This window comes from Haliotis cracherodii, unplaced genomic scaffold (genome assembly GCF_022045235.1).
Source record: "Haliotis cracherodii isolate W230 unplaced genomic scaffold, xgHalCrac1.p SCAF_7, whole genome shotgun sequence".
Taxonomy (NCBI): Eukaryota; Metazoa; Mollusca; class Gastropoda; order Lepetellida; family Haliotidae; genus Haliotis; species Haliotis cracherodii.
The window spans coordinates 48481350-48507119 of NW_027266330.1; the positions used below are offsets into that span (position 1 = coordinate 48481350).

The window sequence follows — 25770 nt, forward strand, 5'->3', positions numbered from 1 at the left end:
GAAGCTGTGCTCCTCAGAGTAATGTTTTAGTGATGTAAACTTTAGAATTGGGAAGATTTTCTACGTTATGTATGGTTTGAATAAACCTCTTCAGATTTAACTCTGTTCTACTTTGCTAGCCGGTGACTTTTTTTCCCACGTCATTACGTACTAGTAAGCGGTATATAAACTCATTTTTGTCAATTTGACCAGTGGCCTTGCGTATTTGGTAGTACACAATCTGCAGACAGTGGAGGCAAATATAAGTCCTTTGAATCCGAATTCTTATGTAGAGATGGGTGGTGTAGTCATTGTCAACCCGCCATCGGCCAAGATACATTCCCCTGTTATAAAGGCTGCTTTTTCCGAGGCCAAGAAGGCAACAATGTGTCCCATTTCCTCTGCCGTAGCCGTTCGACCAATTGGCGTCGCTTTAATCATGTTTTTTCCATCTGAAACAGAGTGTGTGAGTGAGTGAAAGAGTGTCGTGGGCTTTGGTCTCTTTGACTAAGGGAGATAACTCCAGCAGGACTCCCATCTATCTAAGTCATCTGATGTCTTCAGTGCCGGCTTAAAGCCATATGGCCAGAAGATAATAAATTTGGGACTGACAAAAAAAATTAAAAATATGTCGTGATCAGAGAATACAAAAGGCGTTGGTTCTATACAGATGGTTCTGTCCAATGGCGTACGTTTCGGCCCTCAGATGGTAGCTCAGGGTGATGACGGACGACAAAACTCAGGGGTGAAGTTTAAGACAACAGCAGCAATGCTTATTGATGATGGGTGGAACAGGTCGAAAAGGGACATGTTGATAATAACGCACAGAACGCACACCGGGACCGAGTGGCCAATGTTCCCGGTTGGGAACACGAGCTCTGTCACTTACACAAATCGATCTCTGCCACATCTCTTTTATAGACAGGGGTATAACATAACGTGTTGCAAGATCATTGTCCCACGAGTATGTATATACGTAAGATCCGCCGACGTGAGAAGGTGTTAACTGACATTTATAGATAGAGCTGGAGTTTAAGGGTCCTGCCTGGAGGGGGCTTATGATAAGAGGGGATACGCCGAATATTGTTTGAATATATTAAACAAAGGGCATAGAATTTCGGTGCACTTGGAAAAATATAGAACCAATTAGGTATTTAAGATAAATGAAGCCTTAAATAAAAGTATTGAAATGGTTTGCACTGTGACAGTTCTAACACAAAGATGCTTCACATCACATGTGGTAATTCTGGGTTAAGAATAAATCATCAGTGGGTTACGCTTGTCGTAAGAGGCGTGGAATCGAGGGGTCAGACTCGTTCTCTTTGTTGATAGTGTGTCGTACATGAACGGCGTGGGAAGTTGCTCGTGCTATCAATTACTGGTTTCCATGACACTGGTTGGTTTGTTTTTTTACGCCGCACTCAGCAATATTCAAGCTATATGACGGCGGTCTGTAAATGATCGAGTCTGGACCAGACAATCCAGTGATTGACATCATGAGCATCGACCCACGCAATTGGGATCGATGACATGCATCAACCAAATTAGCGAGTCTGACCACTGGTTTCCATGACAGATGTGGTAGGTAATTACCATGGCACTTTCTTCTTTGTTTAACTGCCGAGACATTATTGAAGTGGGTACGTGGCCTGGTCTGAAACAATCAAACCAACAGAGTGCATAACGCAATCATAGTGAATACAACAGTCAAAATAAACACAACAGCTGCAGTGATACAGCAATCACACTAAACCAAGTGAACAGTTATCAGTATATGGAATGATCGCAGGAAACCAAGTATGACGTACCCAGAATACTCAAAAAACAACCGTAAACGGAAAAGACATATTTGTTAATCAACATTGTAATTACGTTTGTTTGTTTGTTGTTTAACGCCGTACTCAGCAATATTCCAAATATATGACGGTGGTCTGTAAATAATCGAGTCTGGACCAGACAATCAAGTGATTAACAACATGTGCATTGATCCGGAATCGCAATTGGGATCGATGAAATGCATCAACAAAGTCAGCGAGCCTGACCACCCGATCCCATTAGTCGCCTCTTACGACAAACATAGTCACATTTTACGGCAAGCATAGGTTGCTGAAGACCTATTCTATCCCGGATCTTCACGGGCCTATTCTTCCCCGGATCTCCACGTGTCTTGTAATTACAAGAAGATTCAGACGTCTAGAATGACGTCGTATCCTTTCATGACAACTGAGCCCACCAAGTTTTTTTTGGTTTTCTGTTTGTTGTTCAACGGCGCTCTAAGCAACATTCCAGCTATATGACGGCCGTCTGTAAAGAATCGAATCTGGACCAGACAATCCAGTGATTGATTACACGATCTACGCAATTGGTTGGTTGGTTTGTTGTTTAACGCCGCACTCAGCAATATTCCAGCTATATGGCGGCGGTCTGTAAATAATCGAGTCTGGACCACATAGTCCAGTGATCAAAATCATGAGCATCGCTCCACGCAATTGGATTGGTTGGTTGGTTGGTTTGTTGTTTAACGCGGCACTCAGCAATATTTCAGTTTAAAACGGCGGTCTGTAAATAATCGAGTCTGGATAAGACAATCCAGTGAATAATATCATGAGCATCGATCCACGCAATTGGGATACGATGACATGCATCAACCAAGTCAGCGAGCCTGACCACCCGATCCCATTAGTCGCCTTTTACGACAAGCATAGTCGCCTTTTACGGCAAACATAGGTTGCTGAAGATCTATTCTACCCCGGATCTTCACGGGTCCCGCGCAATTGGAATCGATGACCACCCGATCCCGTTAGTCACCTCCTACGACAAGCATAGTCGCCTGTTACGGCAAGCATGGAAAGCTGACGACCTATTCTGTCCCAGAACATTCACGGGTCACCTTGTTTAACGACTGATGGTTATTACCTTCGTGTAACTAAAAGACCATGCCCTGAGTTGATTAACTGGTTTTGCTCATGTGTTATATAACTACATGCCAATTCCAACTTCTTGCGTGATGTCCAACACAATATATATGGAGTTATTACGGAGACCCGTGAAGATCGGGGGTAGAAGTATAGATCTTCAGCAACCCACGCTTGACGTAAAAGGCGACTATGCTTGTCCTTAAAGGCGACTAACAGGATTGGGTGGTCAGGCTCGCTGACTTGGTTGATACATGTCATCGTATCCCAACTATGTAGATCGATGCTCATGTTGTCAGTCACTGGATTGTCAGGTCCAGACTCAATTATTTTCGGACCGCCGTCATATAGTTTTGATATTGCTGAGTCCGGCGTTAAAGAACAAACAAACAACAATGTAAAAGTGGAAGACTTGTGCGATACCTGCTTACGTTATACAGAACATGATTAATGCTTGACCCCTATAAATGCATATTATGAAACTAACACCCTGTAAATAGTAATGAACACATAACGAATACTGGACATGTTGTAACGAAGTTGAGTGTCGAGTTTTCACTAACCTTGCAACCTGATGAATCGAAACACATGAATATACAAGTGATAGAAAACATGCTGCATATTCTCAGCTTATTATAAACTGAACTCAAATAAATCTAAATAAATGCCAGTGAGTGAGTTGGGTTTAACGCCGCTTTTAACACTATTACAGTTATATCGCGGCGTGTCAGCTTAATGTGGGAGGAAAGCCGGAAATGATGCAGGTCCCAGACGTTTACCACTTCGGTGAAACCCACGAGCATGGGTATGGTGCTGACAAACCTAGAAACATAATCGGTGCGAACCGGGATTCGAACCCACAATCATAGGTTTCTGGCGTGTCCAGGGGACGCAACTCTGCACAACGAAACGCGGCGCCTTAGACGACTGGGCCACCCGTGCCTCCCCTAAGTGAATGTAATTTCTATCGATATTAAATATCCACCCCGATCAAACACCATCCACACACGGTCATACACAAAGGCAATATTACTTTCTTCAAAAGTATTGCCTTTCTCATTATACTCACTTGACTGCATTAACGCGAACCCCCTGGGAAGCCATTTCTGTGGAAAGAAATAACGATGTTTGTATTTTGTTTGCTTTTTGATAACACCGTTTATCAGCATTTATTTTATCTGGATACGACGGTGGCGACTAGATGATCCACTCAGTTCCCTTGAGCGATAGGCATAGGTCGTTTGGGACCAATTCTAACCTGGATTCCTCACAAGGTACATTACCACCTATGACGCCAAATCTTCTGTTCTGAAGTGTTCGAGGAATTACTGACAAAAGCTACCGCTACCCATATGTTAATACATATCGAGTGATTATTTTGGTTTAACCCAAATTTGATATTTCAGTTATACCAGCATCTCAGTTTAATGTAAAAGGTAAGCCAAAAGTCAGATGGTGGATTTTTTCCCCAAATGAAATTGTATGTCCTTTTTACCACTTTGGTGAAACCACGGGTACGGTGCTGACAAACCTTGAAACAAAATCAGGGTGAACAGGGTTTCGAACCCAGTACTAGTATCATAGGTTGATGGCGTGCCCAAGGGACGCAACTCTGCACAGCGAACTGTGGCGCCTCAGACGACTGGGTCATGCGTACCATCAGCCTCGGTCTAGGACTTGTTTCTGTTCAAATATCTCTAAAATCACCATTTCCAACACATTGAGGTATACCACGGAGACAAATGTCCGGAGACCAAGTCACTTGCCAAACGAGACACCACAAAGGAGACATGCAGCTGTTCTCATGCAAAACATTTCCACATTTTCTTTAAAATATCTCAACTTGATGTTGAAGTAAACTTAAATGCCACCACCAGTAATACCCATTTTGGCCATACAACCTCCAATGTGCTTCGCGTGTGATGCATATCAATGCTGCACTCCAAATACCACGGGTGGTTAAAAGTTGTTGTTGTTGGTTTGTTGTTTAACGCCGCACTCAGCAATATTCCAGCTATATGACGGCGGTCTGTAAATAATCGAGTCTGGACCAGACAATCCAGTGATTGATATCATGAGCATCGATCAACACAATTGGGATGGATGACATGTATCAACCAAGTCAGCGAGGCTGACCACCCGATCCCGTTAGTCGCCTTTTACGACAAGCATAGTCGCCTTTGGGTTGCTGAAGACCAATTATACCCCGGACCTTCACAAGGGGTCCATTTTACATGATGAGAATTATCCCGGTCTTTGCCGACAAAACACTCACAATTGTACTCGTTCCGCAAGTCGAAATATTAACCACACACCCTGCAACAAACAGATTTGTTTAGCCCTAAAACTGTGGCAATATCTACCATACACATTATAACGTCCTAACGAAGGAAACATGAACTTACATGTGTTACCAGTTTATATCTTATTGGCAGTATTTCAACCATACAGTTATTAAGACAAGTTTTTTATGACGGAATATGTTTGCATCACTGCTTCAAGACATACAATGATTTCTCTGGAAGGAGAAGCTGAGCCGTTTGAGTCCACGGCACCTTTTCCCGGACATCCAGCACATTTTCCAGTGAACAATTGTTTTCGTGTTGAAAAATTGTGAGGCAATTTGCTTCCAGTTTTTCAGAATAAATCGTTTTTTAAAAAATGATTACAGACATAAAATCATACTCATGCATTCACATTCACTCACAAGAGAGTACCTTTAGTTTCAACTAAATACGGTAAAACCAACTGTGTCAAAAACACAGGTGCCTCCACGTCCACAGCCATTGTTTTGTCATACTGTTCTTTGGGCCATCATTGCGATCCCAGCATTGTTAACCTTAACATAGACATACCATACAACTTGTTTCTGTTCTTTTAAAATTGGTTGGTTGGTTTATTGTTTCAGCAATGATCCAGCTATATGATGGCGGTCTGGACCAGGCAATACAGTGATTGACATCGTGAGCATCAAACCACGCATTTGCGATACGATGACATACATCAGCCAAGTCAGCGAGCCAGACCACCCGTGTCTTACGACAAGCAGTCGCCTTTTACGGCAAGCATGGGTTGCCGAAGACCTATTCTACTCCGGATCTTCACGGACAGATATTTGTTAAAATACTGATGTTGTCTGTTGTGCTTCTTGTTCCTGGGGCTGCCGACAAGCAAGCATGGGCAAGCTATTCCACCCCGGATCTTTTAAAACGCCACTCTCTGCGACGAGCCTGTAGGTAATCGCCCATAGACAATGCAATGATTGATAATATGAGCAACAACCAACTCTGTATGGGTGTAATTACGTGGTTTCCATCAATTAACCAAAGACCTTTTCTTCACCTCTTCAGACCGTTGTGTAGCCTAGAGGTTAAAGCGTTCGCTCGTCAAACCAAGACACTGGTAGGATTCCCCACATGGGTACAATGTGTGAAGCCCAATTATGGTGTAGCCTGTTGTGATATTGACATAATATTTACACAAGCCTGATGAAACCCAATTTACTCCAACCTCAGACAAGCATACGGCAATAGGGGGCCTGGTCTTCCAACCCAGAATGTCCATGTGATGGGTGAATGGATTCTACTCTGCAGCAGTTAAACTGGATCATATAGTTGCATTTTATTCTTTGCAATGTATCGATACACATATTTAACAAAATCCATGAAACCCTTTCAACAAAAGCACACCATGGATGTTCTGGGTAAGAACTGGTTCCTAACAACCTATGCTTGTGTTCAGAGGTGACTTAATGGGTCGACCAGTCGGGATTGGTGACTTTGGTGCTTCCGTCTCATCATTTTCCCACACCATAGATCGTTGTTCAAAATAACAATCACAGGATTTTCTGGTCCTGTCACTGTTGTTTACTAGCCATTGTCAAATGGAAGGGCTACTGCTGAGTGCGGCAATAAACAAGACACAAACAATATGTTCAGTTGAACGTGTCTTGTCTCGGCTCGATTATTTACAGGCCGCCCTCATATAACTAAACTATTGCTGAGTGCGGCGTTAAACAACACACAAGAGAACTGTTTTGATTTTCGAAGCAGGTTCTCATTGTAATGTATCATGATGGTACAGAAGGTATGTCCTTTCAACCCTTCTGGACCGCATCCGTGGTCTAGTGGTAGAGCGTCCGCCTGGAGAGCGAAAGGTTCGAGGTTCGATCCCCGGCCGCGTCATACCAACAGACGTTAAAAGATTGTACTTGTTGTTACCCTGTCTGGCGCTCGGCATTAAAGGACTAAAACAAGGAAATGGTCGTCTCGGAGTCAGTATACTGTGTCTCATCGGCATCAGTCCGGACTAGTACAAGCAGACACAAACATGCATGCACGTCGCTATATAAGTGCAATAATCTTGGACGCGGCGTTTATCCCCATTTCACTTCAACTTCAACCCTTCCACTGTAGTTGAAGTATACCCACCAGTATGTCGATTTACCCGAACTTCTTCTTGGTTGTCTCCACGAGAGTCTTTCTGAAAGCAGCATCCGTGACGTCACCCACGTTTATGAGAACATCCTGAAATAGAAAGTCAATCACGTTGTAAAATCGTTGATTCGATATGATGTGGTTTCACCCATTTACCAGTGAGGAAATGTCGTCAACAATTGGCTGAGGCACTAAATTTATGGGACGATTCGAAAGGTTACCTCGTTGTGTTTGTACTCTCGAAAGTGCAGTGAATGCTGGCATGCCTATAGGTTGTTTGGATGGTTTGCTGTTTAACGCTGCACTAAGCAATATTCCAGCTATATGACGGCGGTCTGTAAATAATCGAGTCCGGCCCAGATAATCTAGTGATTGACAACATGAGCATCGATCCACGCAATAGATCGATGACATGATCAACCAAGTCAGCGAGTCTGACCACCCGATCCCGTTAGTCGCCTCTTTCGACAAGAATAGTCGCCTTTTGCGGCAAGCATGGGTTGCTGAAGACCAAATCTACACCGGATCGTCACGGGTCACATGCCTGTAGGTCACATCGCTCAGGATAAACAAGGATGTGGATTTGTTAATCAGCTATAGCTTTCTCCTTGGTTTCTACTTACGGCAGAACCTTTCGTCTTGCAGTTCTTAACCACTTCCTCCAAATTCTTCTGGTTCCTGCCTGTCAAAGACAGTTTGGCTACTTCTTTTGCAAACACTGATGCAATTCCTGCCCCAATTCCTGAACTGGAACCTGAAAGGAGGAATGTGCTGATTGAAATCCAACATACAAAGAATTCCATTTCTGTCACTTATGTGTTCTGGAAACTGATCAATGTACCCTGCTTTGTTTGGTGCGTGCGTGTGTGTGTGCGTGCGTGCGTGCGTGCGTGTGTGTGTGTGGAGGGGGTGACTGTGGCTGGTGAATAACGTGACAGAAAGTGTCCACATTACGTCCATGCTTGTAAGATCTATATTGTGATAAAACGAGTCTTACATCGCGAAGTGCATCAAATCACGTGAGAACCTTGATTAAAAACATGAAAAGATTTAGAAAAGATCTGTCGATCACGAGTTGGCGGCGCACATGCGCTGCAAATCCTGCAATCGAAATCTGCATGCCTGTTTACGAACCAGATTTCGATTTCGCTGTGCGATTTTGATTGGGCTATGCATAGAATCGTTAGTCCAGCCAAAATGTAACTCCAAAATACCAGCATAGTTCGGCAAGGGTGGAAACTGGACTTTTATAGTCAGTTAACTCCCTTGTTTCGGGAAGATGGTAGGCTATCGAATGATCTTTGTAATCATACGCACGTTTGTGTGCGAATAAACTTGTTAATTCTGAGGTTTGTAATGAAATTAGACACCTGATTTCAATGTTATTTTTAGCTCACCCTGGTCCGAAGCGCTTCCATTTGTACAATTTTTAATCCCCACCACCTGGGGATGCTTCCAGTCAAATTTCGAAGAAGTCGTTAGAAAAAAATTGTTGACGGACGGACACCTCAGTATGGCAAAAGCTCGCCTTGGTCCGTCGGACCCGGTTAGCTAACAATGAACAATCTCACCTGTAATGATAGCAACTTTTCCTCTCAGTGCCATTGTAACAGGAAGCCCACTGATGCAGCAAGTGTGTGTGTATGAATTATAATTTAGTTCCTGAATGTTATTCCTTCCACGCCGGTGTCCCGGTATAAACTCTCCCCCGTACAAATTCTCCCCCCGGAGATTTTATACCGGTACAGATTCTCCCCCGGAGAATCTGTTCTGAAATAAAATCTTCCCCGGGCGGATATGTTTCGCGCCCCCCTCAGTATAAAGTCTCCCCCCTGATTATTCGGTTTGTTGCAATGTCTTTAAGTACTATATTCTTTAAACAGTTATCTTTAATGTAAGGAGGGTTACCTTAAAAAATAGATTATGAAATATGGTCATAATGAATTGATATTTCAGCATATTTTATTTGGTAACTGTACCTTCCATCCTAAAATAATTATAAGACATAATCATACCAAACAAATTTGAATGAAATGACTTAATGTAACAAATACATGTACGGTTACTGTTGTAACAGAATTCAGAAATCTTATTAATCCTCGCAAACATTCGGTTTTAACACTAACTACGTAAAAACTGTCAATATATCCACGCGTGCCTCCATCTCAGGGTGTCCGTCATACTCTGATTTTAGATCTAAAATATATTCCTTAATACAGGCTACGATATGAAAATGGTATCAGTGTAATATCAGTGGCTAGAATATCATGGTGCAAGCAGGTTTCTGTTAAACATACAACATCATAACTATTTAATTCAGCACTGATAAAATCTACTTTGTCTTTAAGACTGCGTACGTGTAGATATATAATCTTTAAATCTGGACTATGCAAAGGTCCTGGATTCGGATGGATATCACCGCAGCAGAAGTGAAAAAGTAAAACTAAGAATGATAATCGGAAATTATATAAGCAAAGTAACCCAAAATATAGAGAAATATGTATCATCTTCCCGAAATGATTAGCATGTAGAATAGATTCAAAAACACCCACTATCAGCCTGTATTGAACAACATCAACCGGCATCGACAAAGCAAAGTGATCATGTAATTCTTACAATCGGGCTGGCGGTGAATCTGAGAAGGGATTCATACTTTATATACAACTTAAAATAAATGTGATTATGAAAAACGAAAGGAAAAGTGCCCTCCCCCCACCCCACCCCACCCCTCCCACACCCGAAAAGAAAAAAAACCCGCAAAATCAATAAAAATCAAAATCAACAAATATAAACAAACAACCACACACACACAAGTAACTAAATGTATATTTAGATAAATATATCACCCAGAAAAAATAAAGGAGAGAAAAAAATGAATAAAAAATACATAAACAAATAAACATTAAAACCTAGAGGAATATGAAAATGTGTAATGCTAAAGCACGAAAACACGATAAACTGTACCAACATTACAATGTTCCCCGTTATGCATGCTTTACCTGGGTTACATACGGGTAATCTAAGTTAGAAATATATGACTGATATAAATTCTTTAAACACGTTAATATCGAATATGCTTGGATTATCTTTTTTTTCAAAGTGCTCCATTCAAGAAAAGTTATATAGAATTATATATTTACTCTCCCCCATGTATTTTGCTCTTTTATGTAAAAGCTTTTTCACCTTACACATTTTAATTACAGATTCCTTTGTTTTTATTTTAATGCAAACAAACCAGGCTTTTGAAATGCTATACAAAAACTATGCTTAAAAGTTGACAGAGTTTGTTGTTTCTAATACGGTTTTTGTTGTCTGTATACATTTTTTTAATATACCAGTTTGAGTCTACATGTGAACACAATCGATGGTTGAAATGTAAGTCTAAGAACAAAACATGAACTAATTCTCAAGAACTGCCCTGGGGAGTGCCATTTTCTAGGGGACATTGGTCCGATAGTGTTTGGTCTATACCCACGGTTATTTTACGATTGTTTAGGAAGCCCTGAATGTAGTTTATTATCTGACCTTTCAGTCCTATTTTTTAAAGTTTTTGTATTAGCCCGTCGTGCCATACCATGTCGAAAGCTTTAGAGAAATCTAAGAAGATGCCTGTGGTATATTGTTTATTTAGTTGTCCTCTCTTAATATGTTGCTCTAGTCGGGCGAGGTTATCTAGGGTTGAGCGGCCAGGAGTGAAACCGCTTTGATCTGTGTTTAGTGCCTCAAATACAATCACACTGCATCCCAATGCACATACCCTAAAACTAAATGTAGAAAATGCGCACAAACAGACTGCCCAGGCACATGCACACTCTGATGCATCCACTGCAAATCCATCCAACACACTTCACTATCAAACCAATGCCCACACAGACACACACTCACCCAGCAGGCCAACAAACACATAAACATAGACACGGCCAAAATCCAAACACGAAAATTTGCTACACCTGCATCCAAACTCCCTACACCACACCCAAACACCATCCCACAAACAAACACCACACCCATAACCGACAGCTCTGTCTGGGGCCCCTACCGAGAAACCGCACCCAACTCACACACACAAGCAGCCACTCAACCAACCACGAACCCTTCCATATCTCAACATAGCCAAAACATGCAAAACAAACCACAAAACGACCGCCACAACACGACCCTCATCCAAGCACCCTACAGCCCAACAGCACCAACACTCCCCCACAAGCAAGCACAACAACAAAACACAAACACTAAGAAATCATCAGCTACACCCATCCCGCAAACACCTACACAACCCTCCACATCATATGCCTCCCCTATGGAAACTCAACCAGCTAAACCTAATCTAACCGATGACGAAGATTTTCTCCACTACTGAGGAAACAATAGACACTACCCCAACTAAAACAAACCAAACTTCCCTCTCAGCCCCCAAAAGGAAGAAAACACTAAACCGCAAAACTCCCCAACCAGCTAACACCCAAAACCTAAATAACCTCACCTTACTCCTAGTATACATGCATAGTCAAAACTCACCAAAAGCTAGTATGAAATCCTTCCACAAAGTAGCTTTCAATCTAAAATTAACCCATCTTCCCTTCTTCCTCTTTAACCTCCATCTAAAAGAAGTCACCGAATAAAATAAAAACTAAAAACTAAATCACCAATCACCCGAACCCAATAATGGAAGGACTAAATATTTTTCAGTGGAACGCCAACGGACATTCACCTCCCACGGCCATGAACTAAAAACTAAATTTAAACTAAATAAAGGCCCTCACATTGCTTTTATCCAGGAAACCAAATTCTCAAAAAAATCCAAATTCACACTACCCAACTACAGCTCAGTTAGAACTGACAGAGTTAAACAAAAAACAAGAAGAGCCGCAGGAGGACTAATCATATTTATCAGGGAAGATATAAATTACGAAGAAAAATATATATAGACACGCCAGACCTAGAAGCCAATGGCATTAAAATCACATTATATAACCGAAAAATAAACATCATAAATATTTACCACTGGGCGGAACAAAAGGTCCAACCTGAGGATCTAAACAAACTACTCCAAATAAGCGATAAATCTACTATATTCCTAGGAGACTTTAACGCTCACCATCCTACATGGAGCATAGATGATAAAATAGATAATCATGGCAAATTAATTTCCGAATGGATAAAAACAAACGACCTAGTACTCCTAAATAATAACCAACTCACGAGGTACGATAAAATAAACCAAAAAATGTCGGCTATCGACCTAACCATATGCACCGCAGATCTAGCTCAAAGTACTCAATGGGAAGTGCACGACGTCCCGCTAGGTAGTGACCACTTCCCCATAAACATAACCATAGGAAATACAAACGTACCAATCCAAACAGAAAACCAAGAACCAAAATTCCATTACAATAAAGCTAACTGGAACCAATTCCAAGATATCTGCAACGAAGCTAACTTTAACGAAATAGAAAATAATGATCCAGAAACCTATTGTAGAAACCTAACAGACTACATAATAAACGCAGCCAAAACCTCCATCCCCTTCAAAACATCTAAGACAGGCTAGGCAAACCCACGGTACCATGGTGGAATGAGGAAATAGAACAGACTAGACGAAAACGTAAATCAGCCTTCAATAAAGCAAAACGCGACTACAAACATCTAAACATAGCCCACGAACTAAACCACCAGGTTAAAAAACTAGTCCAACTAGCCAAAAGTAGAGACTGGAAAAAATTCTGCGAAGGTATAAATAACCGTACAGATGCCAGAACGGTCTGGGGCAAAATCCACGCCATTAGAGGCTTAAAACGACATAAAAAAACCTAACATTAACAACTCAACCAACCCCGCCCAAAAAGCAAATAATCTCGCCAACCACTTTTCAGCCGTTAGCAGTAACACCAACTTCAGCCAAAAATTCCAAGATAAACTTAAAACAAAAAACAAACCCACAAAAGAACCAAACAATAACAATCTAGAAATAAACCAACCCTTCACAATGGAGGAGCTCCTCTACGTAATCGAAAACAGGAAAAAGGGCACAGCCCCAGGATTTGACCTAACTTCTTACCAAATAATTAAAAATCTCCCGCTTAAACTACTCCAGGCACTACTCAAACTATACAATCTCATCTACCTAAACGGACAGGTTCCCACTCCCTGGAAACAGGCCCTAGTCATACCAATCCCTAAACCTTATAAACCAGCTAATCAAGCTAACTCATATAGACCAATATCCCTAACTTCAAACTTATGCAAAGTAATGGAATCAATGGCTAAAAATAGATTACTTTACCTAACCCAAAATAACATCAACTATTGAACTGCATGGCAAGTATTTATAAAATGACCGGGGGAGATTTTATTTCGTAGGGTGGGGGAGAGTTTATTTCGAGAGGGGCGGAACTGTACCGGTATAAATTCGCCGGGGGAAGATTTTATTCTGGGGGCGAATATATTTCGTGACACCGGCGTGTAAATTAGATATGTCTCTGCAGCTTGCACCGGCGAAGTTAAAGCGGCAGTGTAAACCCTTGTACACACTTGCCTGCGCTAGTGCACCATGGGAGTAGTTACGTGACCTACAAACATGCTTCATCATCGTGACTTGCCGCTTTGTTATCTTTGAAACTTGAGCACATACAGATGACTCTGCAAGTCATGTGCATATTTGACATATTCATTCATCAATAATTGTAATCCCCTTTCACCCCAAACCATGATTCAGCATTGCTAGTCGGCAAAACATTGACGCTTTGAACAGATCCCTCAACTGTTTTATGGGTTACGTGCAAATTTGGCATATTCATACATCACTTATTTAATTTGGTTGGTTGGTTTATTGTTTAACGCCACACTCAGCAATATTCCAGCTTTATGACGGCGGTCTGTAAATAATAGAGTCTGGACCAGACAATCCAGTGATTGACATCATGAGCATCGATCCACGCAATTGGGATCGATGACATGCTTCAACCAAGTCAGCGAGCCTGACCACCCGATCCCGTTAGTCGCCTCTTACAACAAGCATAGTCGCCTTTAACGGCCAGCATGGGTTGCTAAAGACCTATTCCACCCCGGATCTTCACGGGTCTTATAACGATTGATTTGACTTTATGACGACAAACGAAATAATCTCCGATGGGGCATGTGTGCATTGCATGACTAACGTACATGTCAACGAGCACGTATAAACCAATGACAACAGTCTGCCCCACAGCATGTTTACCAAGTGTCAACAATCGAACTGATATCCCGCGCATAAAACGTCGTTAGATGACTTGCACAAATCTGAAAATCAAAGTCGGGACAGTATTTGCACATGACGTTATTATGAAGTCTATTAAAAGAAGACATCGTGAGATGCTTCCTAAAATGAATTCCACTAAATTCTTGACACTCAGCATTACAAATGGGTGAAGAAAAAACAATTATTCCACAAACTAAACAGACTCGGACATGAAGCGAGCTGTTCGCGTTCCCGTCTATTTTTACATTTGTTTCTTTGTGAGTTGTTTAACATGGCATTCAGATATATTCCAGCCATGTTTGCGGCAGTCTGTAAATAATAGATTCTGGCCCGGACAATCCATGACTGACATCATAAGCAATGATCTACGCAATTTGGATACGATGACATGCATTAACTAAGTCAGCTATCCTGGCCACCTGGTCCCGTTAGTCGCCTCTTGCGACAAGCATGGATTGCTGAAGATATATGGACAATCGATATGAAAATCACGTGTGTCACTGAAACTCTGTTTAATCACAAGAATCATTTAGAATATGTTTGTTTGTTTGTTGTTTAACGCCGCACTCATCAATAGTCCATCTATATGACGGCGGTCTGTAAATAATTGAGTCTGGACCTGACAATCCAGCGACTGAAATCATGGGCATAGATCCACGCAATTGGAATACGATGACACGCCCAACCAAGTCAGCGAGCCTGACCACCCGATCCTCTTAGTCGCCTCTTACGACAAGCATAGTCGCCTATTACGGCAAGCATGGGTTGCTGAAGACCTATTCTAAGCTGGATCTTCACGGGTCTATTTAGACTAGGCCGTCTCCGTGGTCTAGTGGTAGAGCGTCCGCCCGGAGAGCGGAAGGACCGGGGTTCGATCCTCGACCGCGTCATACCAAAAGACGTTGAAAGATGGTACTTGTTACCCTGCCTGGCGCTCGGCATTAAGGGGCTAAAACAAGGACTGGTCGGCTCGGAGTCAGTATACTGAGTCTGAGTGGGGTATTCATGTTAAACTGCGGCATGGTATCTCAGTGAACTAGCACTATAAATCGGCATAAGTCCGGGCTAGTACAAGCAGCCACACACATACATGGCATTCAGATATAAGTGCAATAATCTTGGACGCGACGTTAAACCCCATTTCACCTCACCTCTATTTAGACTATGATCAATACTGCACGTAAACACCATCACTTTGCTAATATATATATATCTACGTGTGTGGTAGTATTTGTTTTGTGCACAATGTATGATTGTTTGTTTAACGTCGCACTCAGCAATATTCCAACCATTTAACGGCGGTCTGTAAATAATAAAGTCTGGACCAGACAATACAGTAATTGACATCATGAGCATCGATCCACGCAATTGGGATACGATGACATGCATCAACCAAGCCAGCGAGCCTGAACATCCGATCCCGTTAGTCGCCTCTTACAACAAGCAAAGTCTCCTTTTACGGCATGCGTGGTTTGCTGAAGACCTACTGTAAGACTGCCAGTGATATTATCGGGTCCGACAATATCGAACGAATTGGTAGTGAAGTATGACAGTAGATGTTGTGATCTTGAAGGACGATAGAGGTAAGACAGGTAAGTCTGTCCCACTCCTCCTACAGTGCCTAGCCAAGTTCTGTCAACGTGCACGTGGTCAGCGGCCTATGGTCAGACGCGCACATCTCAATATCATGTCCCAGATGTGTTCAATGGGGGAACACCTATGTTCATTGCTGGCTATGGAAAGGGCCAATCAATTTAGATCTTGTTATTTTTCCAGACATAGCGACTACACACATCCTCTTGTAGTTCCATTCAACTCCCTTTGATCACACAGACATGTGAAAACGTTTGTGTGCGTGAACGTATCAACACTGATAACAGATAGGTTCGTACTGCTTTCCAAGTTTTCTTCATGCAGTCAACACTATCCCACTTTCATTCATATCCATGGCACGACACTTAACTGTGCTGAACAGTATTACATGCATAGCAAACCTGTTACATTTGAAGATTAGGACACAGTCAAGCAAAATCGACAAAAGGAACACGTAAGACAGTTTAACCAATGGACGTGTGACAGCTTAACACGTTAGACAGTTTAACCAATGGACGTGTGACAGCTAAACACGTTAGACAGTTTGACTAATGGACGTGTGACAGCTAAACACGTAAGACAGTTTAACTAATGGACGTGTGACAGCTAAACACGTTAGACAGTTTGACTAATGGACGTGTGACAGCTAAACACGTTAGACAGTTTTACTAATGGACGCGTGACAGCTTAACACGTTAGACAGTTTAACTAATGAACGTGTGACAGCTAAACACGTTAGACAGTTTGACTAATGGACGTGTGACAGCTAAACACGTAAGACAGTTTGACTAATGGACGTGTGACAGCTAAACACGTTAGACAGTTTGACTAATGGACGTGTGACAGCTAAACACGTAAGACAGTTTGACTAATGGACGTGTGACAGCTTAACACGTTAGACAGTTTAATCAATGAACATGTGACAGCTAAACACGTTAGACAGTTTGACTAATGGACGTGTGACAGCTAAACACGTTAGACAGTTTAACTAATGGACGTGTGTCATCTTAACACGTAAGACAGTTTAACTAATGGACGTGTGACAGCTAAACACGTTAGACAGTTTGACTAATGGACGTGTGACAGCTAAACATGTAAGACAGTTTGACTAATGGACGTGTGACAGCTTAACACGTTAGACAGTTTAATCAATTATCATGTGACAGCTAAACACGTGAGACAGTTTAACCAATGGACGTGTGACAGCTAAACACGTTAGACAGTTTGACTAATGGACGTATGACAGCTAAACACGTTAGAAAGCTTAACTAATGGACGTGTGACAGATTAACACGTTAGACAGTTTAACCAATGGTCGTGTGACAGCTTAACACGTTAGACAGTTTGACTAATGGACGTGTTAGAGCTAAACACGTTAGACAGTTTATCTAATGGACGTGTGACAGCTTAACACGTAAGACAGTTTAACCAATGGACGTGTGACAGCTTAACACGCTAGACAGTTTAACCAATGGACGTGTGACAGCTTAACACGTTAGACAGTTTGACTAATGGTCGTGTGACAGCTTAACACGTTAGACAGTTTTACCAATGGACGTGTGACAGCTTAACACGTTAGACAGTTTTACCAATGGACGTGTGACAGCTTAACACGTTAGACAGTTTAACCAATGGACGTGTGACAGCTAAACACGTTAGACAGTTTAACCAATGGACGTGTGACAGCTTAACACGTAAGACAGTTTAACCAATGGACGTGTGACAGCTTAACACGTTAGACAGTTTGACTAATGGACGTGTGACAGCTAAACACGTTAGACAGTTTAACCAATGGACGTGTGACAGCTAAACACGTTAGACAGTTTAACCAATGGACGTGTGACAGCTTAACATGTTAGACAGTTTGACTAATGGATGTGTGACAGCTTAACATGTTAGACAGTTTGACTAATGGACGTGTGACAGCCTAACACGTTAGAAAGTTTAACAAATGGACGTATGACAGCTAAACACGTTAGACAGTTTAACCAATGGTCGTGTGACAGCTTAACACGTTAGACAGTTTGACTAATGGACGTGTGACAGCTAAACACGTTATACAGTTTGACTAATGGACGTGTTACAGCTAAACACGTTAGACAGTTTGACTAATGGACGTATGACAGCTAAACACGTTAGAAAGCTTAACCAATGGACGTGTGACAGATTAACACGCTAGACAGTTTAACCAATGGACGTGTGACAGCTTAACACGTTAGACAGTTTAACCAATGGTCGTGTGACAGCTTAACACGTTAGACAGTTTGACTAATGGACGTGTTAGAGCTAAACACGTTAGACAGTTTGACTAATGGACGTATGACAGCTTAACACATAAAACAGTTTAACCAATGGACGTGTGACAGATTAACACGTTAGACAGTTTGACTAATGGACGTGTGACAGCTTAACACGTTAGACAGTTTAACCAATGGTCGTGTGACAGCTTAACACGTTAGACAGTTTTACCAATGGAAGTGTGACAGCTTAACACGTTAGACAGTTTAACCAATGGACGTGTGACAGCTTAACACGTTAGACAGTTTTACCAATGGACGTGTGACAGCTAAACACGTTAGACAGTTTAACCAATGGACGTGTGACAGCTTAACACGTAAGACAGTTTAACCAATGGACGTGTGACAGCTTAACACGTTAGACAGTTTGACTAATGGACGTGTGACAGCTAAACACGTTAGATAGTTTAACCAATGGACGTGTGACAGCTTAACATGTTAGACAGTTTGACTAATGGATGTGTGACAGCTTAACATGTTAGACAGTTTGACTAATGGACGTGTGACAGCCTAACACGTTAGAAAGTTTAACAAATGGACGTATGACAGCTAAACACGTTAGAAAGCTTAACCAATGGACGTGTGACAGATTAACACGCTAGACAGTTTAACCAATGGACGTGTGACAGCTTAACACGTTAGACAGTTTAACCAATGGTCGTGTGACAGCTTAACACGTTAGACAGTTTGACTAATGGACGTGTTAGAGCTAAACACGTTAGACAGTTTAACCAATGGACGTGTGACAGCTTAACATGTTAGACAGTTTGACTAATGGACGTGTGACATCTTAACATGTTAGACAGTTTGACTAATGGACGTGTGACAGCCTCACACGTTAGAAAGTTTAACCAATGGACGTGTGACAGCTCAACACGTTAGACAGTTTGACTAATGGACGTGTGACAGCTTAACATGTTAGACAGTTTGACTAATGGACGTGTGACAGCCTAACACGTTAGAAAGTTTAACAAATGGACGTGTGACAGCTAAACACGTTAGAAAATTTAACAAATGGACGTGTGACAGATAAACACGTCAGGCAGTTTAACCAATGAAAGTATGACAGCCAAACATGTCAAACAGTTTAACCAATGAAAGTATGACAGCGAAACACGTCAGACAGTTTAACCAATTGACGTGTGACAGATAAACACGTCAGACAGTTTAACCAATGGACGTGGGACAGAGTAAGATGTGACGCGGTGCGAAAAGAATATCGTGCTAACTGTCACCAATCTGCTTACTTGAAATACATTATGTTGAACTCCTACCCCAGAATCCACGTACAGGCTGGTGCTCATGATAAACGTTGGGGTGTTAGACTATCGCTATACAGCCCGAATATTGTAAAACGGAGAGGAGAGAACGTATTTTGGAAAAGAACAATGAAAGTCAGAGAAAATCGCATAGCAAAACGCTTTTTATTCCGTTTTAAAAGGGTGTCAGATAGGATGCCACTTCCTACATTGACATATGTAATGGGAGCAACAGATCCACTCAATGAAAGAGTCGTTGTACAATTACACAACATTTACCGAAATAAACTGGTGGAATATTCTTTGTTTTTGCATTAGAAATAGCAGACTCATCGTGTGTATGTCACATTAAGAAGTAATTAACATCTCCAGGGTGTGGATATGTTGAAAATTCCAAAGTAGAGATATACATTAGCGAAGTCATGGTGAATACGTGCGGCATAATCTCAGATTATATTGATTCTTCTGATTAAAAAGTCTGAGTGACACACGTGATATCCATATCGATTGTATATGTACATAGTGTCCTATAGACAGGACATGTGTAGCTCACTTTGTGTTCTGTCTGCATGATAAACGTCCCTATCCCCACAACTCCCTCTTAACCTTTACCTTCTCTGTCATGACATGCAGTCGCGTGAACTACAATATAGTTAAGAACTATACGACGAGTTGTTATCGTACAATAAAACACTACAGGGAGAATAAACTACTCGTAGCGCACGAATTATCAACAACAGGTGCAGTCTCATTAAGGATGTTTATACAATTTACAAGCTTCAAAAATAATTGTCCACATTTTGGTTGGTTGGATTGTTGTTTAACGCGCACTCAATATTCCAGCTACACGACGGCGGTCTGTAAATAATCGAGTCTGGACCAGACAATCCAGTGATTAATATCATGAGCATCGATCCACGCTTTTGGGTTCGATGATATGCTTCAACTAAGTCAGCAAGCCTGACCACCCGATCCCGTTAGTCGCCTCTTACGACAAGCGCATGTCCACATTTAAATAATGATGACTCATTGAGTCGGACAAGTCCATTTCATGAACAGGAAGGGTAAGTTTTGGTAATTCCTGAATAGTCTCTTAAGCATCAAAACAATGCAAAATGAGTATATATATTTTATTCTCAACCAGGATAACAGAATCCATGAAGCATTTGAGAAAATAGTGACATGTATTGTAACATTTCTAACAGCCGACAAATGCATGTGAACTATGATACAAAAAAATCAAGTTTAAGCGAGTTCATTCTAATTTCTCTTGAACCTGAAGTACAAAGTGCGAATTACTGAAAGTTGCACTGCTGAAACAAATCCCTATGGCGACACTCTGATTGGCAGATACTTTCACATTTGACATTCGGTATTTGCAACAGCTGTAGTGTGAAAGTTACTAGATTCTGTGGTTTGCAAAGGGTAACCTAAAGAATAGCTCATGGAACGCGCAGTAGCCTCGTGTAGTGTGTTTCTGAATCTCCTTTTCTGTCCTATCGCTGTCTTATTACAGAAACTCAAAATTATTATTTTGTCATGTGTATGCCCTGTCGGCGACATCATCTCGTATACCGTTGCATCGGTGTCAAACAGGAGTGTTATCAAAGTCGCGCGTATAGTGTGGTTTGTGTATTTCTCACTCAAATTGTTTTTACGGAGAGCATCTTAATCATATTGTTGTGGGCGTTTTCACCAAGAGGTTGTTTGCCATACCATTGAACCTCGACTGGCACCTTTGTTAGTGGATACTGAAAATATTCTCAGCGCATCCTCGGTTTCATTTTGACATATAAAGAATTAAACTTCGAACCGGGCATCTTTCATCATCAGGTACCTCGTACAAGTGCGTTTTTTTCTTTTTTTCTTTTATCTTCAGTCCCGTGTGGTTTTATCTTTTTCATTATATGCCATCTCAAGAAACTGTAAACGCTTTGAAGGTTCGTCATACCCTCTCTGTCACGCCGAACTTCAAGCCACGCCTTATGAATTAGACTGAGGTCTCTCAATTGACAATACTCCACTGTCATACAGCCTATGAATGTCACGATAACTAACGGTGGTTTGTGCTTTGTAACATCTGCACCCTTCAGCTTTAGATCTTTAATTGCATCAATTAAGAACATGGTTCGACGAAATAAAACTCAGATTTCTGTTGTAGGGCGGTACGGTGGCCCATACCTGCCACTGGTGAGATCATTTTTTCACTGTATGTATATATATTTTGCCAGATACTTTTCGTTTCAAATTGAATTACTTTCATGTCAGTTCCCTGCCAATCGACAGGTTGGAGATTGTATCCGTAAGATTGAGCTTTGATTCTAAAGTAGGTATGACTTGCTTGATGAGCCACCAAGGATCTCACCAGTGGACGTATCTGGCGGCCGCCAGATAAAGTATAGAGGTGTTAAGGGAAAACTGATCTCACCCGTGGCGGTTGCGGGCCACCGTAGGGCGGAGATGTCAAATGACAAAACAAGGTAGCTCGTATTGCCATTAATACGGATTTACTGTCGGCCTTTCCTTCCTTGGTGTGTACCTCACAGTAGAACAATCTCAGCCGTTCATTTAAATCCTCAATCGGGAGAGTTTCAAATATGTCAGCGTCTCCCCGCTGACGCAGCCATTCTAGAAACAAAATAGAATATATCTGTCTACTTCAAGGTTGCAAAGTAAAATAAAATCAAAGACATTAACTGATTAAATAGATCTTTGACGTCAGATATTAAACACAGTTTGGTAGCCAATGTATCCCTTTCAATGTTTCCAAAAGATTTGAAAAGATTTGGTTATTGCAAAGTGTTTCTGAAGACCTGCACATTTACTCCAAAAACGAAAATTGGCGCGTTTCTCAAACACACAAGGTAGATCAATGTCTTTTCCATTTGCTGACTTGGAAGTCCTTTTGCTGGAGAGGTGAAAAACACATATTTCTTAAATATTAAGCGATTTTAGTGCATGATGCCTCGTTGGAAAGCTCTTGAAATTCTGAGACGTTTGATACCAAATCCGACACACCTATAAGGGGTCGTTAGGGAATGCCAGAGCGATTTTAGTCACAGAGTAGACCAGTGTGACAGTTGTTTGAGGAGACAGGAGCGGTAGGAGGTCAGAAGAAACCAGGTCGGCGGGGGACGAGTTGAGACTCTGCAGGGGATGGTATCGACAGTAACACTAAATCCAAGGGAAGCAAACAGTGTAGACATTTTGAAGTTCCTCGCTGATGAGAAAGCAACTATAGAATCAATATTGTTTGACTTTCTATCAGAGACAAAAAGTGTGAAATGGTTCGTGACACTGACAATCAAATTCATAAAATATGATGAAAATAATGAAGCATCTTGGCAAGACCTATTTTGAAAAATATGAAATTTGTTATGTTGAATATTTCTGAGATTGACAACCAAATAGCTGAAGCTTATCAAAAACTATATACTGCTTCGTAAGAATTTCGGGGCGGAGATCGTGGATTGATATTAGACAAATTGTTCACTTAGAAGTAAACACTGCAGAGTATGCTCCTTTAGCAGCTAGCAGTTACATCCCCCTCCCCAAATGTCTGAAGTATATAATAGCTCTTAAATATCAAGAACGATGACAATAGATGCTTTGTTTGGTCTGTCCTGGCGGGCATACATACAATTGACTGGAAGGGGAATGCTAACAGAGTCAACAAGTATATTCAGTTTGAAAATGATCTTAATGAAGATGGCATTGATATGCCAGTGCCTTTGTCACAAGTTTCCAAATTTGAAAAGCAAAATGAAATTTCAGTCAATGTATTTGGCTATGAGGATAACGATGGGGTTTTCCCGCTCTGTCTAAGCAAGTGTAACTTCCCTAAAGAAGTAGATTTACTGTTGTTGACTTAAGGAGAAAAGAGGCACTTCTGTTTGATTCGGAGTTTTAGTAGGTTGATGGGGGATAGGACAAAACATCATGGAACAACATTCTATGGGAAATATTGTCTTCATGGTTTTACTAGACAGGATTTGCTTGATGATCATAAGCCCTGTTGTAATAACCACGGGCTTCAGAAAATCAGATTACCTGAAAATGAGGATGAAAAATGGATCAGATTTAAAAGTATACAGAAACAGCTCAGAGTACCTTTTGTAATCTATGCTGATTTTGAGTCTATTACTAGAAAGGTTAGTAACTGTCAGCCCAACCCAAACATGTCACACACTACAGTCTACCAACAAGATGAGCCCTCAGGATTCTGCTACAAGGTGGTTGTTCTAATCCAGACTATTACAAACCAGCTGTAGTTTAAAGGGGTCCCAATGCTATTCAACATTTCGTTCATTGCTTACTCAAGGAAGATATGCACATCACAATGTTGTTAGATCAGGAAGCAGCTATGAACTTGACCAATGAAGAAGAAATACTGGTTCAAGGATCCTATACTTGTCATATTTGTCATGAACCTTTTGGCTCCCAATCTATTAAAACAAGAAATGACTATCATGTGTCTGGAGTGTTCAGAGGAGCAGCCCATCAAAAATGTAATTTAAATTATAAGTTTAGAATAATGAAGGATAGAGAGAACAGTCAGAACAAATACTTTCTGCCTGTCATCTCTCACAATCTTCGGTGATATGACAGACATCTCATTATGAAAAAGCTAGAAAAATCTGCCAAATCAAGGTTACAATGTTTGGCCAACAACAAAATATATTTGATTTTCTGTTGGTAACTTGAAATTCATTGATTCAATCCAGTTTTTGAATGCTTCTCTGGATACATTAGTAAGCAATTGGAATGCAGAAGATTCGGCTAAATTTCAAAACCTAAAGAATGAGTTTTCAGGTCAGCAAGAATTTCAGTTACTCTTTAAAAAAGGAGTATATCCCGATGATTTTATGGACGATGAATCCAAATTTGAACGGGGACATTTACTATCTCAAGATGATTTTTACAATGTTCTAACCGACAGTCATATCTTGGACAGTGATCACACACATGCAGAGAAGGTCTGGTCCACTATTGGTCTCGGTACAATGGGTGAATACCATGACTTGTATATGAAAACATGTCCTATTGTTAGCAGACGTTTGTGAGCATTTTAGAGACACTGCTCTAGAGTACTATAGATCCGGCCCATTACTACACATTACCAGGGTTGGGTTGGGATGCTTTGTTGATGATGGGGGATGTAGAACTTGAGCTTCGCTCTGATAGACATGCATCTCATGATAGAGCAAGGTCTACGAGGTGGTATATCAATGATGTCCACAAAATATACTAAGGCCAACAATCCTTATTTAAACCACTTCAAACCTAGTGGGCCTACGATCTTTATCATATGCTTGGATGCTAATAATCTGTATGGTCATGCCATGTCCCAACCACTCCCTGAACGAGACTTTCAGTGGATGCCATTGACAGCCTGGACATAATGAACATCCCCCATGATTCTAAAATGGGATACATTTTGGAAGTTGACCTGGAGTATCCAAATGATTTTCAAGCCTCTCACAGTGACTATCCTCTGGCCCCTGAGTCTATGCCAGTGACAGAGGACATGCTTTCGCCACAATCTTTGAAATTGAGAAAGAAGTTATGTATAAAGGCAAAAGCTGTCAAGAAGCTCGTTCCAAATGATAAACAAAACTAAGTTGTACACTACAGACATTTACAGTTTTAACTGAGTCAGGGACTAAAGTTATCTAAAATTCACAGAGTTATTCAATTCAAACAATCTTCCTGGTTGAAGTCTTTCATTACTTTTAACACAGAGAAGAGGAAACATGCTAAAACTGAAGCATACAAAGCACTGCTAACACTTTTCAACAATAGCTGTTTGGGCAGGTCAATGATGAACGCTCGACATGTGAATGTTGAATTGGTGAATTCAGCTAAGCGCTTCAAGAAACTCTGTTTCAATCCTTCTTTTGAGGCCATTAAAATATTTAACCCTGATCTGGCAGCTGTCCACTTAAAAAACTACTCTCGTTTTGAATCAGCCCGTGTATGCATTATTCTGTATTCTGGATCTTTCCAAAATAGCGATGTATGATTTTCATTATCACTTTATCAGTGTAAACTATG

At 41.2% G+C, this 25770-nt stretch overlaps 2 pseudogenes; one reads left to right on the forward strand and one right to left on the reverse strand.

Annotated features, from left to right (window-relative positions):
• Nucleotides 1-264: 264 nt before the first annotated feature.
• Nucleotides 265-8935, reverse strand: LOC139448935 (3-oxoacyl-[acyl-carrier-protein] reductase FabG-like; annotated as a pseudogene).
• Nucleotides 8936-16113: 7178 nt separating this feature from the next.
• Nucleotides 16114-25336, forward strand: LOC139448936 (uncharacterized; annotated as a pseudogene).
• The last annotated feature ends 434 nt before the right edge of the window (nucleotides 25337-25770 follow it).